The sequence below is a fragment of the Salmo salar genome, chromosome 26 (genome assembly GCF_965601325.2).
Source record: "Salmo salar chromosome 26, fSalSal1, whole genome shotgun sequence".
Classification (NCBI taxonomy): Eukaryota; Metazoa; Chordata; class Actinopteri; order Salmoniformes; family Salmonidae; genus Salmo; species Salmo salar.
In genome coordinates, this window is record NC_138316.1 from 49,930,948 (window position 1) to 49,946,346 (window position 15,399).

Consider the following 15,399-nt stretch of genomic DNA (forward strand, 5'->3'; position numbering starts at 1 on the left):
AGCAGTCCAGGGGTAATAAAGCAATGACTCCCTACAGTAGTAGTCCATATGGGAGGCATCTAGACTCAATAACAACCACAGGCCTCAAGGGTGTGTGTGTGTGTGTGTGTGTGTGTGTGTGTGTGTGTGTGTGTGTGTGTGTGTGTGTGTGTGTGTGTGTGCGTGCGTTCATCTGTATGTTTTATTATCTGTGTTTCCAGTACAGGAAAGGCCTCTTTCCTCACAAAGTAAAGTGTCCTGATGGAACTAAATGCACGTGTGTGTGTGTGTGTGTGTGTGTGTGTGTGTGTGTGTGTGTGTGTGTGTGTGTGTGTGTGTGTGTGTGTGTGTGTGTGTGGTGTGTGTGTGTGTGTGTGCGCGCGCTGTTGGGACTATAGTCACTAATGGAAATGGGATCATGGGAGGTCAGAGGAAAAGGTTTATCTTGTCTCCATCAAGGTTCTTCAAATGACATCACACACATTCTGCCCCAGTTCAGAGGTCATTGATTCACACATTCTGCCCCAGTTCAGAGGTCATTGATTCAGACATTCTGCCCCAGTTCAGAGGTCATTGATTCACACATTCTGCCCCAGTTCAGAGGTCATTGATTCACACATCCTGCCCCAGTTCAGAGGTCATTGTTTCACACATTCTGCTCCAGTTCAGAGGTCATTGTTTCACACATTCTGCCCCAGTTCAGAGGTCATTGATTCACACATTCTGCCCCAGTTCAGAGGTCATTGATTCACACATTCTGCCCCAGTTCAGAGGTCAGAATGTGTGACACCCGATCACGGTTGGTTGTGATACAGCCCGGGATCAAACTTGGGTCTGTAGTGACGCCTCTAGCGCAGTGCCTTAGACCGATGCGCCACTCGGGAGGCCCCGGAACGATGTTTTTTTTATTTCCGGCATCACAACACTAGACTGTGTGTTAGTATGCTAGTGTTTCTGTTCATTAAGTCTCAACAGAAGTTCCCTAGTGGGAGAGCAGGGAGAGAAAGGCTGCGTCCTGATTCTCTACCCTTCACCCAAAGTATTCACTTGCACATTTTCTCGCATGGACTTAACAATGGCGGAAACTCCCTCCAGCCAATTCTTCCACCAATGCAATACTTTTAAATCAATGGCAGGAAGTGTGCAAGTGGTGAATCCGGAGTAGTGAGATTGAATATACCATCGATGACATCGATGACCTTCGATGTCATCGAAGGTCACTGTCACTAGGAGGAGTAAGACATGGAATTCTAGAATGTTAGTAGAATTCTGTTTCTATGAGTAAGACATGGAATTCTAGAATGTTAGTAGAATTCTGTTTCTATGAGTAAGACATGGAATTCTAGAATGTTAGTAGAACTCTGTTTCTATGAGTAAGACATGGAATCTGTCACTGTCACTAGGAGGAGTAAGACATGGAATTCTAGAATGTTAGTAGAATTCTGTTTCTATGAGTAAGACATGGAATTCTAGAATGTTAGTAGAACTCTGTTTCTATGAGTAAGACATGGAATTCTAGAACGTTAGCAGAACTCTGTTTCTATGAGTAAGACATGGAATTCTAGAATGTTAGCAGAACTCTGTTTCTATGAGTAAGACAGAGAGGGCATAGAAGTCATTATGGGGGAAGAATGACTAAGTGTGTGTCCCAAATGGCAACCTATTCCCTATTTAGTGCACGAGTGTTGACCAGGGCCCTGGTCAAAAGTAGTGAACTATACACTATAGGGAATAGGGTGCAATTTGGGACACTACCTAGAAGTAGTCTCTCATACCAGGCTTCTAAGTTCTCCTATCCTAGAAGTAGTCTCTCATACCAGGCTTCTAAGTTCTCCTCTCCTCTCCTCTCCTCTCCTAGAAGTAGTCTCTCATACCAGGCTTCTAAGTTCTCCTCTCCTCTCCTCTCCTAGAAGTAGTCTCTCATACCAGGCTTCTAAGCTCTCCTCTCCTCTCCTATCCTAGAAGTAGTCTCTCATACCAGGCTTCTAAGCTCTCCTCTCCTCTCCTATCCTAGAAGTAGTCTCTCATACCAGGCTCCTAAGATGTCCTCTCCCTCCTCCACTCCTCTCCAAGTGTTGTCTTCAGACACGCGGCTCACGGGTAAACAAGACTACTTTAGAAGTACAGGAATTTACAGAAACCTGGGGACACCAGGGCTCGTATCCACAAAGCGTCTCTGAGTAAAGAGTGCTGATCTAAGATCAGTTTTGCCTTTTAGATTATAATGAATACCATGTATATGAACAGATCCTGGATCAACACTCCTACTCTGAGATTCTTTGTGGATACGGAGCCCTGAGCTCTGGTCTGACGTTGTCTTAGGTCAGTGGCACTAGGAGAAGAGGAGCGAGAAGAGGGAGAGGAGCGAGAGGAGGGAGAGGAGCGAGAGGAGGGAGAGGAGCGAGAGGAGGGAGAGGAGCGAGAGGAGCGAGAAGAGGGAGAGGAGCGAGAGGAGGGAGAGGAGCGAGAGGAGGGAGAGGAGCGAGAGGAGGGAGAGGAGCGAGAAGAGGGAGAGGAGCGAGAGGAGGGAGAGGAGCGAGAGGAGGGAGAGGAGCGAGAAGAGGGAGAGGAGCGAGAAGAGAAGAGGAGCGAGAGGAGGGAGAGGAGCGAGAAGAGGGAGAAGAGGTCACTGAAGATGAGGGACTCCTTACAAATACCCTCGTGGCTCCTAGGGTCTCTGACAGGGTGGTGAGACACACAGCTGATGAACAACTCTAAACAACTTTAGAAGAACCTGAGGCCTGTTCAGTAGTGTGTATTGACTGACTGACAGAGAGACAGACAGACAGACAGACAGACAGACAGACAGACAGACAGACAGACAGACAGACAGACAGACAGACAGACAGACAGACAGACAGACAGACAGACAGACAGACAGACAGACAGACAGACAGACAGACAGACAGGGGCCTATGTGACAGACACAGTTCTCCATTGTAGGGACCAGAGAGCCCTGTCCTGGACCATTTCATACAATCCTACATTACCGCGTTAGAACACAGCATCCCATTGAATCACAAGTATAGCGCCATACTGTATGTACCATCTGTGTACGTTGGAGGTGAATGGATGATTGTATTGTATTGTGTTATTTAATGCCCTGCCTGATCTTGGTCTGAGCCTGACATCACTACTCTGCTGCCGCCCCCCCTCTTTGGCAGATCAATCAATAGTGGAGGGTGTTGGCTAGCCGCCTGGCCTGGCCCTGGTCTGAGCCTGACCTCACTACTCTACCCAGGCAGGTCAATCAATAGTGGATGGTGTTAGCTAGCCGCCTGGCCTGGTGCATGGTAGCATGCAAGGCTGAGTACAGTGGCCTCTCCTGTGTAGCTTCTCTCTGTTGTTACTAAGTGCTCACTATGTGTCACTGCCTAACGCACGGTGCAGGGCCGGCCAGCCCATACAATTACAATGATCATGATGGTGATCAATAGAATCATTATATTTCTATGGGGAAGCCCTCCTCCTGGCTTCCAACATAATACCTCTCTGACCAACATAATGATATCTTTTAATAGGATGTCTGTGTCTGCGTTCATAACCAAGTGGGAAAGTGGTAATTACCAGTTGTGAAGTTATAAATATCAGTTAGATTGGATGCATCCACGTGCTTTGAACTCGTTGAGAAATGCTGATTGGCTAATGGCTAACAAACTGCGTCAACCATAAACTAACAGTACAGCTGTCATGCTTGTAAACCAATTATAATGTTCAAAAACCATATGAATAGACTGCTTTTTATAAATAACGTTGTGTTGTTACATTTAACTGCCAAAAATGCTGTTATCCAGGTCATTTCCTTAGTATGTGACATCAGAGGTCAGTAGGTGGGAGAAGTCAGAGATGATAGGTGAGTTTCCCCACTAGTAATCACCAGTTGGAGGGGCGTTCATGTGGGTTTCTCCCAGTGGGATGTGGTAAATACCACCTTCCCGCTTGGTTATGGAAGCACCTATCAGACCAAGTCCTTTGTGTTATTGTGTGAGAGGAACACATGAAGCTAAACCTTCAGTAGTACATGTGACATTGGGGAAGGTAAAACACCAGGCTCTGAGAGAAGGTCTGCTACATCTCTTCACTGTATATGTTTACTTCGTTAGCACATTAACCCTAGCCTGGGTACCCGTCTGTTTAACGTTCATTACACTCCTTAGAGAACCGTTAGCACATTAACCCTAGCCTGGGTACCCGTCTGTTTAACGTTCATTACACTCCTTAGAGAACCGTTAGCACATTAACCCTAGCCTGGGTACCCGTCTGTTTAACGTTCATTACACTCCTTAGAGAACCGTTAGCACATTAACCCTAGCCTGGGTACCCGTCTGTTTAACGTTCATTACACTCCTTAGAGAACCGTTAGCACATTAACCCTAGCCTGGGTACCCGTCTGTTTAACGTTCATTACACTCCTTAGAGAACCGTTAGCACATTAACCCTAGCCTGGGTACCCGTCTGTTTAACGTTCATTACACTCCTTAGAGAACCGTTAGCACATTAACCCTAGCCTGGGTACCCGTCTGTTTAACGTTCATTACACTCCTTAGAGAACCGTTAGCACATTAACCCTAGCCTGGGTACCCGTCTGTTTAACGTTCATTACACTCCTTAGAGAACCGTTAGCACATTAACCCTAGCCTGGGTACCCGTCTGTTTAACGTTCATTACACTCCTTAGAGAACCGTTAGCACATTAACCCTAGCCTGGGTACCCGTCTGTTTAACGTTCATTACACTCCTTAGAGAACCGTTAGCACATTAACCCTAGCCTGGGTACCCGTCTGTTTAACGTTCATTACACTCCTTAGAGAACCGTTAGCACATTAACCCTAGCCTGGGTACCCGTCTGTTTAACGTTCATTACACTCCTTAGAGAACCGTTAGCACATTAACCCTAGCCTGGGTACCCGTCTGTTTAACGTTCATTACACTCCTTAGAGAACCGTTAGCACATTAACCCTAGCCTGGGTACCCGTCTGTTTAACGTTCATTACACTCCTTAGAGAACCGTTAGCACATTAACCCTAGCCTGGGTACCCGTCTGTTTAACGTTCATTACACTCCTTAGAGAACCGTTAGCACATTAACCCTAGCCTGGGTACCCGTCTGTTTAACGTTCATTACACTCCTTAGAGAACCGTTAGCACATTAACCCTAGCCTGGGTACCCGTCTGTTTAACGTTCATTACACTCCTTAGAGAACCGTTAGCACATTAACCCTAGCCTGGGTACCCGTCTGTTTAACGTTCATTACACTCCTTAGAGAACCGTTAGCACATTAACCCTAGCCTGGGTACCCGTCTGTTTAACGTTCATTACACTCCTTAGAGAACCGTTAGCACATTAACCCTAGCCTGGGTACCCGTCTGTTTAACGTTCATTACACTCCTTAGAGAACCGTTAGCACATTAACCCTAGCCTGGGTACCCGTCTGTTTAACGTTCATTACACTCCTTAGAGAACCGTTAGCACATTAACCCTAGCCTGGGTACCCGTCTGTTTAACGTTCATTACACTCCTTAGAGAACCGTTAGCACATTAACCCTAGCCTGGGTACCCGTCTGTTTAACGTTCATTACACTCCTTAGAGAACCGTTAGCACATTAACCCTAGCCTGGGTACCCGTCTGTTTAACGTTCATTACACTCCTTAGAGAACCGTTAGCACATTAACCCTAGCCTGGGTACCCGTCTGTTTAACGTTCATTACACTCCTTAGAGAACCGTTAGCACATTAACCCTAGCCTGGGTACCCGTCTGTTTAACGTTCATTACACTCCTTAGAGAACCGTTAGCACATTAACCCTAGCCTGGGTACCCGTCTGTTTAACGTTCATTACACTCCTTAGAGAACCGTTAGCACATTAACCCTAGCCTGGGTACCCGTCTGTTTAACGTTCATTACACTCCTTAGAGAACCGTTAGCACATTAACCCTAGCCTGGGTACCCGTCTGTTTAACGTTCATTACACTCCTTAGAGAACCGTTAGCACATTAACCCTAGCCTGGGTACCCGTCTGTTTAACGTTCATTACACTCCTTAGAGAACCGTTAGCACATTAACCCTAGCCTGGGTACCCGTCTGTTTAACGTTCATTACACTCCTTAGAGAACCGTTAGCACATTAACCCTAGCCTGGGTACCCGTCTGTTTAACGTTCATTACACTCCTTAGAGAACCGTTAGCACATTAACCCTAGCCTGGGTACCCGTCTGTTTAACGTTCATTACACTCCTTAGAGAACCGTTAGCACATTAACCCTAGCCTGGGTACCCGTCTGTTTAACGTTCATTACACTCCTTAGAGAACCGTTAGCACATTAACCCTAGCCTGGGTACCCGTCTGTTTAACGTTCATTACACTCCTTAGAGAACCGTTAGCACATTAACCCTAGCCTGGGTACCCGTCTGTTTAACGTTCATTACACTCCTTAGAGAACCGTTAGCACATTAACCCTAGCCTGGGTACCCGTCTGTTTAACGTTCATTACACTCCTTAGAGAACCGTTAGCACATTAACCCTAGCCTGGGTACCCGTCTGTTTAACGTTCATTACACTCCTTAGAGAACCGTTAGCACATTAACCCTAGCCTGGGTACCCGTCTGTTTAACGTTCATTACACTCCTTAGAGAACCATTAGCAAATCAAATGTTATTTGTCACCTGTGCCCAATACAACAGACCTTACAGTGAAATGCTGAATACAACAGGTGTATACCTTACAGTGAAATGCTTACTTACAAGCCCTTAACCAACAATGCAGTTTTAAGAAAAATAAGTGTTAGATAAAACATTTAAAGTAAAATAACTAATAATTAAAGAGCAGCAGTGAAGTAACAATAGTGAGACTATATACAGGGGGGTACCGGTTAGTTGAGTTAATATGTACATGTTGGTAGAGTTATTAAGATGCATGGATGATAAACAGAGAGTAGCACCAGGCTAGGTAGCACATTAACCCGTCTGTTTTGCTGTCAATACCCTCCTTGTCATGCAATGTTACCACAAACAGACTGGGTATTGGAGAGAGTCAGAAGGCCATGCTTTCTGAGATGATACCATATGTGTGGATCATCATGGGAGTTCTGCCTTTATCTGGCCAATGAGATGATACCATATGTGTGGATCATCATGGGAGTTCTGCCTTTATCTGGCCAATGAGATGATACCATATGTGTGGATCATCATGGGGGTTCTGCCTTTATCTGGCCAATGAGATGATACCATATGTGTGGATCATCATGGGGGTTCTGCCTTTATCTGGCCAATGAGATGATACCATATGTGTGGATCATCATGGGAGTTCTGCCTTTATCTGGCCAATGAGATGATACCATATGTGTGGATCATCATGGGGGTTCTGCCTTTATCTGGCCAATGAGATGATACCATATGTGTGGATCATCATGGGAGTTCTGCCTTTATCTGGCCAATGAGATGATACCATATGTGTGGATCATCATGGGAGTTCTGCCTTTATCTGGCCAATGAGATGATACCATATGTGTGGATCATCATGGGAGTTCTGCCTTTATCTGGCCAATGAGATGATACCATATGTGTGGATCATCATGGGAGTTCTGCCTTTATCTGGCCAATGAGATGATACCATATGTGTGGATCATCATGGGGGTTCTGCCTTTATCTGGCCAATGAGATGATACCATATGTGTGGATCATCATGGGAGTTCTGCCTTTATCTGGCCAATGAGATGATACCATATGTGTGGATCATCATGGGAGTTCTGCCTTTATCTGGCCAATGAGATGATACCATATGTGTGGATCATCATGGGAGTTCTGCCTTTATCTGGCCAATGAGATGATACCATATGTGTGGATCATCATGGGGGTTCTGCCTTTATCTGGCCAATGAGATAATACCATATGTGTGGATTTTTTATTTAACTAGGCAAGTCAGTTAAGAACAAGTTCTTATTTTCAATGATGGCCTACCGGGGAACAGTGGATTAACTGCCTTGTTCAGGGGCAGGATGATAGATTTTTACCTTGTCAGCTCAGGGATTCGATCTTGCAACCTTTCGGTTACTAGTCCAACGCTCTAACCACTAGGCTACCTGCTGATCATGGGGGTACTGCCTTTATCTGTCCAATGAGATGATCTGAATAGACTCTGCGCCACAGGGTATCGTTGCTATTAGTAGCTGCAGCTTTGGGACCACAGCTTAATGGTTTCATGACAGAATAGCCCCAACCGACAGCATCAACCTACTTAAACCTGCAATAAAACCCATCTATAAAGTCAAACGTCTCTTCACTACAATATCCGCGTTGACTTATGCCTCAATGTAAGTCAACGTGCAATGTTATACGAAAGAAATACAATTTCAGTTTGTAGGCCTACCAAATCAATGCATTTGGTGTTTGTTCTATACAGACATGATAATTACACTCGAGCGTCACGGGGATTTAGGGGTTGAAGAAGGGCATTGCGCGCAAGCTCGCTAAAATGGTGGGAGACTGCAGAGGATTCCCTAGCTCTGTTCCTAGCTCTGTTCCGAGCCGTCACGCTACATGCTTGTTGCTGACGCGGAGCCTTTCTAAAAGTTAACAGCTGGTTACGTAACGCCCGGGACTAGAGCTGGGATCTCCACGCTTCTCCGTCCCGTCCATACTCCGCACCGCGTCGTGCTGTTCACTCTTGGTTTGGCTTTGTTATTACCAGTCCAAAGTCCAACAGACAGACAGCTCACACACAACAGGACAAGGAGACAGACCGCTCCGTTGCACCAACTTTTTCTCCCCCCCTACAAACTTTACGCCAAACCGTAAGTAATTATACCAGGCAAACTTTGCGCATTGGTATTGCACAATATGAATTGTTGTTCTTTGCAAATGGTTAACCTACGTTTTTCCTTGGATAGAAGTGCAATTGTTTTTGGGGGTGACACGCTTGACATTTTGATGAGCCAATTGGAAGAGAAAAAAAGTGGAAATGGAGGTGAATGTAGAATTATGAATTTAAACAGAATTCTGGGGATATAAACTTTGGAATGGTAAAAGCAATGGTCCTGTGTTTTCATCAGTTACTGGTGATGTGGTGTGTGCGTGTGGAGCTGTTGGTTTAACACCAGGGCTCAAGCATTAACGTCTGTAATTGAGACCAGTCGTATCTCAGGCATTGAAATGTTCTAACCATAACGTTACCATCGTCTGTTCTGATGATGATGTGGATACATTTTGTAGCGAAGTTATATGTTGAATCATCATTGCTGATGTGTCATGATATACATATACACACTTTGTTGTTCAACATTGCAACGTTTGTTGTAGTGTTATTTATATATATATATATATATAACATGCCTTTTCAGTCTCTGACAGACTAAGGGTTTATCCTATTGTTATGAAAAAACAAAGCATTTGTTCTTGGGTTTTTTTCTTCCATTAGCGGGTCTGGAATGGTCTACCACGTTGGTATAAGTTACCTTGTTTCCTGTTGTATTTGATATTGTGTGTGTGTGTGAACGTTGAAAGTAAAACGGAAGGTTGAACAGTGTGATATCGTTCCATCCACTGACCTCCACACATTCTGTTGTGTAGATTATACTCCCAACACATGGGACATACAGCCAGTACATTACAAGCAGCATTCACCAGCCATTATATATTATCTCAAGGCTGATCTCGCATCTGTTTTGTCTTCTAGTTGTAATGGATAATATTACATGGACAGAGGGGGACCTGATCCTAGATCAGAACTCCTGTTTTGAACACGGGCCCAGAAGAGAGGTTGTTTAGTAACTTGTTCTACCAGACCAGTGATGGCTAAAGCAGAGGCTGTGTGTTCAAAACCGTCTCCCTGCTGGACAGAGTTTCACTGTGTCCCAAATGGCACCTTATTCCCTCCATACTACACTACTGTTGACCAGACCCCGTAGGGTGCTATATACAGGATAGTCTGCCATTTGGGACGTAACTTAGTAGCAGGCCAGGGGAAGCAGGGGAGACCTTCAGGGCAGCATCAGACTAGTGTGTGTGTTTACAGTACAGTAACTGTTCTAACACACACCGATACAGACCCACTGCAAACTCAACCTACATACTGGTAGCACTGTATGTAACTACCAACATAACAGACTATCATCCTTGTTTCTTATCTCCTCCTCTCTGTAACATCAGCCTTGTTTCATATCTCCTCCTCTCTGTAACATCAGCCTTGTTTCCTATCTCCTCCTCTCTGTAACATCAGCCTTGTTTCCTATCTCCTCCTCTCTGTAACATCAGCCTTGTTTCCTATCTCCTCCTCTCTGTAACATCAGCCTTGTTTCCTATCTCCTCCTCTCTGTAACATCAGCCTTGTTTCCTATCTCCTCCTCTCTGTAACATCAGCCTTGTTTCCTATCTCCTCCTCTCTGTAACATCAGCCTTGTTTCCTATCTCCTCCTCTCTGTAACATCAGCCTTGTTTCCTATCTCCTCCTCTCTGTAACATCAGCCTTGTTTCCTATCTCCTCCTCTCTGTAACATCAGCCTTGTTTCCTATCTCCTCCTCTCTGTAACATCAGCCTTGTTTCATATCTCCTCCTCTCTGTAACGTCAGACTATCAGTCTTGTTTCATATCTCCTCCTCTCTTTGTATTTAAATGCAGTTATACAGGACAATGTCGACATGGGTCATTTTAAATGCAATGTTGTTTAAACTCAATAGTGTATGTTTGTTTTATTACAGTTGATGTATGTAGCTCTGTGGCAGAGCTAGCTGTATGTGACTGGTGGGCAGGGCTAGCTGTATGTGACTGGCGGGCAGGGCTAGCTGTATGTGACTGGCGGGCAGGGCTAGCTGTATGTGACTGGCGGGCAGGGCTAGCTGTATGTGACTGGCGGGCAGGGCTGGCTAGCTGTATGTGACTGGCGGGCAGGGCTGACTAGCTGTATGTGACTGGCGGGCAGGGCTGGCTAGCTGTATGTGACTGGCGGGCAGGGCTAGTGCACCGATGACATCAGTTGGCCAGTCTCTCATTGTGGGTGTGCCTTGCCCCCCCCCCCCCATCCTCTTGCCCCCCCCCCCCCTCCCCCCAGCCTCCCAGTGTGGACGTGCCTCTCCCATCGATGCCAGAGATGACTGGCTGAGAGACTTTTACTTTAGAGTTGTTGATCTGATCACATCACTGGACTTTGTTGGTTTTTCCCCCTGTGTTTTAGAGCTAGAAGGAAAGATGTGGCCAACAGTTGTTACTGGCCCAAACCTTAAGATCTGCTCGCATACCCAGAATAAATATAAATTAATGTTTTTTTTTTTTAGTTACTTATCAAGTTTAGTTATCAAGTTTAGTTGATTGTGAATTGTGTGTTGAATGGGATCATTGTACTACGAGTGGGCAATTCCACAGTAACAAAATTACAGTTTGACTCAGTAAAAAAAAATGTTCACTTTAAAATATATGCCAAACACAAACTTTATTTGAAAGTTTAACAAACCATACAAGTCTATGCACTAGGACTACGTTGAAGAAGTTCTACTGGTAAATGTAGCAACACTAACTTAGTGGAAGAACTGTGCAGATGTAGACTTTAGTAACATAATTTTAAAATCTCCCTCTGGGTTTTATGGCCACGTTATCCCAAACACCCTGTTAAATATCTGCTCTGAATTAAGATTCAAACGTTATCCCAAACACCCTGTTAAATATCTGCTCTGAATTAAGATTCAAACGTTATCCCAAACACCCTGTTTAAATATCTGCTCTGAATTAAGATTCAAACGTTATCCCAAACACCCTGTTTAAATATCTGCTCTGAATTAAGATTCAAACGTTATCCCAAACACCCTGTTAAATATCTGCTCTGAATTAAGATTCAAACGTTATCCCAAACACCCTGTTTAAATATCTGCTCTGAATTAAGATTCAAAGATGTCTGCAGATAGAACTGGCTGTCAGCTATGACATGGCACCTTGAGTTTGAAAATCTCTCTTTTTTTTGTTTTGTTATTGAACTACAATATGTGAAGTGGATTTACACCCATTAACGGGAATTACGGTAACAAAATTACATAATTACTCCCTTATCTGTTATAAACAGAAATGCATAATTATGGATTTGAATGTCTATTTTTCTGCATATCTAAGCATACCTCTTGATCTGTCTGTATCCTCCTGACGGTTGATTATTTTATATTAAAGAAGATAAATATGCTTCTGTGCACCTCTGCTCAAATCTGGGTAAAAGACTGAAAGGAATGTGAGTTATTCACTACATTGTAGTTATTGCTTGCTTTTTTTCTAAACTCTACCAAGCTTGCCAGCAGGCATGCCAGCTAAGATAGTTAGACAAGATAGCTACTCTAACTTGATTGATAGCAATTTTATGAAGTTGGCTCCAGCTGAATCAAGGACAAATCTCCGGGGGGACGAGCCCTCTGTTCACGAGGCTTCTGGGTGCTCATGGGTCCTTTCTGATGGAAAGTTTTTAATTCTTGTATTTGAAATTTTTTTAATGTTTTGCGTAGACTCACACAGTCAATCATTTCAAACAGTTTCTTATGAACATGATTGCAGTTTACCTGCATTCCATGTGTGTGTGTCACACAGACGCTGTAGGTGGTGTGTCCGACTGGGACATTGTTCATAGAAACTGTAGTATCTGCTGAGGGAGATGTTGTTCATGTAGCCTTGGTGCCCGTCTGGGACCCAGGTTACTGGTTTTCTAGGCTTGTTAGTGGTAGACTACATGAACTGTTGATAAATCAAGCCCACCAATCACCGGCTGCTCTACCGGTGGAGACGGCCCACCAGCCACCGGCTGCTCTACCGGTGGGGACGGCCCACCAGTCACCGGCTGCTCTACCGGTGGGGACGGCTCACCAACCACCGGCTGCTCTACCGGTGGGGACGGCCCACCAGTCACCGGCTGCTCTACCGGTGGGGACGGCCCACCAGCCACCGGCTGCTCTACCGGTGGGGACGGCCCACCAGCCACCGGCTGCTCTACCGGTGGGGACGGCCCACCAGCCACCGGCTGCTCTACCGGTGGGGACGGCCCACCAGTCACCGGCTGCTCTACCGGTGGGGACGGCCCACCAGCCACCGGCTGCTCTACCGGTGGGGACGGCCCACCAGCCACCGGCTGCTCTACCGGTGGGGACGGCCCACCAGTCACCGGCTGCTCTACCGGTGGGGACGGCCCACCAGCCACCGGCTGCTCTACCGGTGGGGACGGCCCACCAGTCACCGGCTGCTCTACCGGTGGGGACGGCCCACCAGCCACCGGCTGCTCTACCGGTGGGGACGGCCCACCAGTCACCGGCTGCTCTACCGGTGGGGACGGCCCACCAGTCACCGGCTGCTCTACCGGTGGGGACGGCCCACCAGCCACCGGCTGCTCTACCGGTGGGGACGGCCCACCAGCCACCGGCTGCTCTACCGGTGGGGACGGCCCACCAGTCACCGGCTGCTCTACCGGTGGAGACGGCCCACCAGCCACCGGCTGCTCTACCGGTGGGGACGGCCCACCAGTCACCGGCTGCTCTACCGGTGGGGACGGCTCACCAACCACCGGCTGCTCTACCGGTGGGGACGGCCCACCAGTCACCGGCTGCTCTACCGGTGGGGACGGCCCACCAGCCACCGGCTGCTCTACCGGTGGGGACGGCCCACCAGCCACCGGCTGCTCTACCGGTGGGGACGGCCCACCAGCCACCGGCTGCTCTACCGGTGGGGACGGCCCACCAGTCACCGGCTGCTCTACCGGTGGGGACGGCCCACCAGCCACCGGCTGCTCTACCGGTGGGGACGGCCCACCAGCCACCGGCTGCTCTACCGGTGGGGACGGCCCACCAGCCACCGGCTGCTCTACCGGTGGGGACGGCCCACCAGCCACCGGCTGCTCTACCGGTGGGGACGGCCCACCAGCCACCGGCTGCTCTACCGGTGGGGACGGCCCACCAGCCACCGGCTGCTCTACCGGTGGGAGGATGTCTGTAGTGGTTTGACCCAACAGGTTGTTTCTTCAAAAGGACATCATTGAATCAGATTAACGTTTCAAATTCAACCGATGAGCCCTCAACTCAAACGTTGAACCGAAAACTCTAAATAGTCCCTGATCGTTGCAGCCACAGTAGAGAACATTGCACCCCTGTAACTACTAGACTCTACAGTCTGAACCATGTGTTCCTCCTCTGTTTACATGTTCCTGGTAGTTGGGGAGTGACTATGTGAGAAAGGGGGGGGGGGGGGTTGGGGTTTAGAGGGGGCCAAGCGTGAGACTTCTTTCTCAGCAGGAGCTTCCCTCATTCAGACAAACACCCTTCCCCATCTTCCTACCCCCCCCCCCCCCCCCCTTTTTCCCCCCGGTCGGTTGTCATGGGAACGTCACAGAAGGAGTCTTAATGAAGTTGTCTGGGAGGTTCAAACTGGTTCTGTTACCATCAGTGGAACCGTCTTTGGTTGAACAGATTACTGAGTTCAGGGGTACAACCTAAACGGCACAGTATTCCCTTTATAGTACACTACTTTTAACCAGAGCCCTATGGCCAGGGTGCCATTATATATGACACTACTTTTAACCAGAGCCCTATGGCCAGGGTGCCATTATATATTACACTACTTTTAACCAGAGCCCTATGGCCAGGGTGCCATTATATAGTACACTACTTTTAACCAGAGCCCTATGGCCAGGGTGCCATTATATATTACACTACTTTTAACCAGAGCCCTATGGCCAGGGTGCCATTATATATTACACTACTTTTAACCAGAGCCCTATGGCCAGGGTGCCATTATATATTACACTACTTTTAACCAGAGCCCTATGGCCAGGGTGCCATTATATATTACACTACTTTTAACCAGAGCCCTATGGCCAGGGTGCCATTATATATTACACTACTTTTAACCAGAGCCCTATGGCCAGGGTGCCATTATATATTACACTACTTTTAACCAGAGCCCTATGGCCAGGGTGCCATTATATATTACACTACTTTTAACCAGAGCCCTATGGCCAGGGTGCCATTATATATTACACTACTTTTAACCAGAGCCCTATGGCCAGGGTGCCATTATATATTACACTACTTTTAACCAGAGCCCTATGGCCAGGGTGCCATTATATATTACACTACTTTTAGACCAGAGCCCTATGGCCAGGGTGCCATTATATATTACACTACTTTTAACCAGAGCCCTATGGCCAGGGTGCCATTATATATTACACTACTTTTAACCAGAGCCCTATGGCCAGGGTGCCATTATATATTACACTACTTTTAACCAGAGCCCTATGGCCAGGGTGCCATTATATATTACACTACTTTTGACCAGAGCCCTATGGCCAGGGTGCCATTTGGGACTTAACCCATGACTGTTGGGGCTCACGCTGCTGACAAGTCCAGGCAGCACCCCTCACTGTTGACACCTCTCACCCCCTCTCTCACCTCCTTTCTGATCCTCACCCTACACTC

The 15,399-nt window shown here is 47.0% G+C and overlaps 1 protein-coding gene across 1 annotated transcript in view; it reads left to right on the plus strand.

Moving 5' to 3' along the window:
• Positions 1-8,554: 8,554 nt before the first annotated feature.
• Positions 8,555-15,399, plus strand: part of LOC106572911 (CD82 antigen) — a 42,032-nt gene continuing 35,187 nt past the window's right edge. Inside the window, exon 1 of the mRNA XM_045708274.2 lies at positions 8,555-8,765. The gene's annotated coding sequence lies outside the window, so the exon portion shown is untranslated. The remainder of the gene's footprint in view (positions 8,766-15,399) is intronic.